Genomic DNA, 3,793 nt, shown 5'->3' on the forward strand with positions numbered 1-3,793 from the left:
CATGTTTACGTTGTACGTCAGAACATTGTCAATTATCTTTACGTTATTTGTATTTTTGTCCTGTTTCACAATGGGAACAATTGACCTGTGGTTACCTGTATTCTATTGTATGACGTCCGTACGTCAGTCACTTTATAAGCGGCCTGCTTTCTTAATAACAGTTCATGTTCACCTGCTCTCTTTTTCGCACCCCTTACAGGCTTTTTACTTCCACATTTAAGGTCATCTGCCCTTTTTACCACTGACATCAATGCCTCTTGACAATGAATGACTGAATATCTTTACGTTCTGTTTGCCATTCTTATATTACCACAGCCAAAACATACGATGACCGACACACCACGGCTTTTCCAAATAGGGGACGGTCCACCTATTTTGGCTCTATTTCAGAGCTAGATGACTACGACATTAGCAAAACACAAAGTATATTTTTTTAAAATATCTAGTAGCACTATTTCTCACCAATAGCTGTTTCTAGTTGGTGGCTTTAATATGGGATACCAGGCCACAACAACTGAAGTTTTTATATTACGACGGCCATTAGTGCTCCACTCTAGACAAGCTCAACATACCATGACCAACAAAACACGGCATTTCCAAATAAGGCTGGGTTCACCTATTGCTTCCTGACCTCTGTGCTTACCTTCTTTATTTTGGCTCTATTTCAGAGAGCTAGATGAATAGGGATATTAGCAAAACACAACCAAAGTATATTTTTTGAAAATATCTAGTAGCTCTCTATTTCAGCAAGAGCTACTTTGCAGTATACCAGTTATATTCCCCGTCAGATTAGCCCCCTCAATGCTAAAAAGACAGGGGGCTCAAAGTACAGTAGCTGTTTTCTAGCTGGTGGCTTAGTAAGGGATACCAGGGCAAAACAATTGAAAATCCCTTCCAGCCCACAAGAGGAATCTCTTCTGCTCTGCTGACAAGGTCCTCTTCATATCTACCTGGAAAACAAAAAACCTACTTTAGTATTCAATGCATGTTTGTCCGGTCAATAGTTAGCATATTTTCTTTCTCACATTCAACTCAGGATATGAACTCATTTCAAGGTACTGCTAAACCCCTGTCTGTTGAGATGTCAAAATATGTAAATCTCTGGGCCCAATGCTTCTTCAAGATTTGCATGCTGACATTACCTTAGGAATACTGAGAGGAGAGAGACAAGTAACAAAGAAAAATGTGTACAAAAATGAACAGTATCTTAATTATCTTCGTTGGCAAAAAGGACACAGCCTTTCTGGTTGCAGTGATATTAAAAACCCCGTATTAATGAAACTACTACTTTTTTTTCATATGTTATTTTTGATTTGTTAATATTTAATCAGTCTTGAATTGTTGTTCTTCAGGTCATTGTCCCTCACACTGCACGCATTAATGGTGGACCTTTCTCCTTCCAGTAGGGAGGAACTACTTTCATTCAGCTTGTAGGAGGAATGCAAAGTGCATGCCTCTCCAGCCACTTAGTGGTTTCATGATAGATGATGTTGACTGTCAAGATAATTTGTACAAGGTTTGAAGGGAAAGACTGGTGCAAAGACTGGCATTTGCTGTGTTCATTCTGTGTGGTATATGAATACACATGTAGTGTCCTATTTGAGATCCAAGGCACAGGAAGGCCTAGGTACACTATACTCATTTATAATTACTGTATACTGATTGTGCCCTACACTGTGGGAAGTTGGCTTTACACCTGCAAAATTGGAAGTGGAAATTCCTGAACCCACACAGATAAAGATGCCAGTTCATTATAAAATGTGACCAGTGGGTCTGTGCTAGATTATTATTTGATGCAATAAAAGTTCTCAACGATTGGAAGAACTATCTGAATTTGACACAAAACTTTATACTTACTGTACCTTTGCATTTTGTGTATAACAGTGCAAAGGACATTTGCTACCTTGCTGAAGGAGGAAAATAATTTTTGGTCCATTATTCATTTAGTCTAACCACTTAGATTCAAGGACTTTTTCTATATATTTTTCTGTGGTTTATGTAAAATAAGCACTCCAAGATAAATATTGTTAAAAAAAAAAACCCTATTTAAAATAATATTGCTTATCATTATGATACTTGGGCTGCTTTTCCTCATGATAATTAGGTTAAGGTATTCAGGTTAGGGTGGATCTGATGGCCAACAAAATTCAAATAATAAGAAGAGATTGGATTAACATTTTCCATGTACTTGTGTACCCAGATTCAAGTTAACAGACTAGATAGGGAGGGTTGTGCTGTCACACAGAATTGAATTAAAATATTAGGATAAGGCTTCAGTTCTTTTTTAACACTATTCTCCTACTACAGATTTCTGATTGCTGTAGCAGCAGCAATCTTGTTACTTACCGGAGCCTCATTGGCAGTGTCCCACAAATCCACATCATGGAGATACTGGTGAACACACCTGAGGGATCCTGTCTTCTTTCTCTGCGTCTTTTCCCACTTTTATGTGGGGTCGATGTTTCTGACAGCTTTCCTCCTCCACCTGGCTCGGTCAAACACATCGTCCTCTGACAATTGTCTGTCTCTCAGGTCTTCTCTAAACTGCAGTCTTCTTTCCTGGGCCTTCTTTGATAGTTCTACGACTTCAGTAGTTCCTCTTATTATTTTTGATCTCTGGAAGGAAAATATATTGTCAAAATGAAGTTCACCAAACATATGTTAGCAAAACAGAACAAATAATGACACCCCTAAACCTATAGTGCAAGGCCATAAGGCTACCAGAACCAATTCTCGATTTCTGCCTAATGTCTGGTTAGGAAAGTCAGCCCCCAGGCTGTGGGGTAAAGGGCCACTGAAGGGAACCTTAAATTGGGCCACCTTAGCCAGGTAAAAAAAAAAAAAAAAACGTGTGGGGTGAATCATATATCCAAGGGGGAAGTTCTTCCGGAGACCAAGAGTGAGAAAGAAAAGATCTTATGGAAAGCAAGAGAGGGAGAGAGAAAAGACTATCATATCCTTATGGACAGCAGAGAGAGAGAGAGAGAGAGAGAGAGAGAGAGAGAGAGAGAGAGAGAGAGAGAGAGAGAGAAACAAAACATATTCTTATGGAAAGCAAGAGAAAAAAGAAAATATTCTTATGGAAAGCAAGAGAGAAAAAAGAAAATATTCTTATGGAAAGCAAGAGACTAAAAATTCCTTTAGTGTTGATGCTGGTCACTACAATCAATTGTCCTTAAAACTTCCTATTTGTAGAAATGGGAACTCGGTTAAGAAGGGTTCAGTTAATAATTTCCATGGGTTTGCCATTATTATTATTGAATATTATTATTATTATTATTATTATTATTATTATTCATATGGAACCCAGCTTACATGACCTCTGACTTGAAATTCAAGCTCCCAGAGAATATGGTGTTCATTTGAAAGAAGTTACAGAAGATACGAAATGCAGAAAGAAGAGACCAGTTATTAGAAAAGATAAAAACAAAAAAAATTTTAAAGTACAAAATTGTTTCCAGAGGTAGTGCTGTAATGCATTGTGCAGCTTCCTTAGGGAGTCAGTTCCACAGTACAACGGTGTGAGGAACAAAATACCTGAATATGTCACGTGAAAAGAAGATTCAAAATGCTTCGTCTCTAATCTTTGACACTGGTTGGCATGGCACACACAGTGTTGATCTATACTTAAATCTTTCCATTTAGAAATGATACGATTACCAACAAATCCAAAACGTACTTACTTAAAATCTATACTTCCTGAAAAACCACCAGACATCCACACAGTAGGTTTCAATTCCTCAGTAGACTGACGATCAAACAATCAACGTTTCTCCTCCAAAGGACTGGCCAT

At 38.0% G+C, this 3,793-nt stretch overlaps 1 long non-coding RNA gene across 1 annotated transcript; it reads right to left on the reverse strand.

Annotated features, from left to right (window-relative positions):
* Positions 1–709: 709 nt before the first annotated feature.
* Positions 710–2,950, reverse strand: LOC136837915 (uncharacterized). Its single transcript, XR_010852815.1, has 2 exons — positions 2,347–2,950; positions 710–950 (listed from the first exon to the last, which is right to left on the reverse strand). It is a non-coding gene; the product is annotated as an uncharacterized lncRNA (long non-coding RNA).
* Positions 2,951–3,793: the final 843 nt, after the last annotated feature.

Source organism: Macrobrachium rosenbergii, unplaced genomic scaffold (assembly GCF_040412425.1).
Source record: "Macrobrachium rosenbergii isolate ZJJX-2024 unplaced genomic scaffold, ASM4041242v1 13890, whole genome shotgun sequence".
Classification (NCBI taxonomy): domain Eukaryota; kingdom Metazoa; phylum Arthropoda; class Malacostraca; order Decapoda; family Palaemonidae; genus Macrobrachium; species Macrobrachium rosenbergii.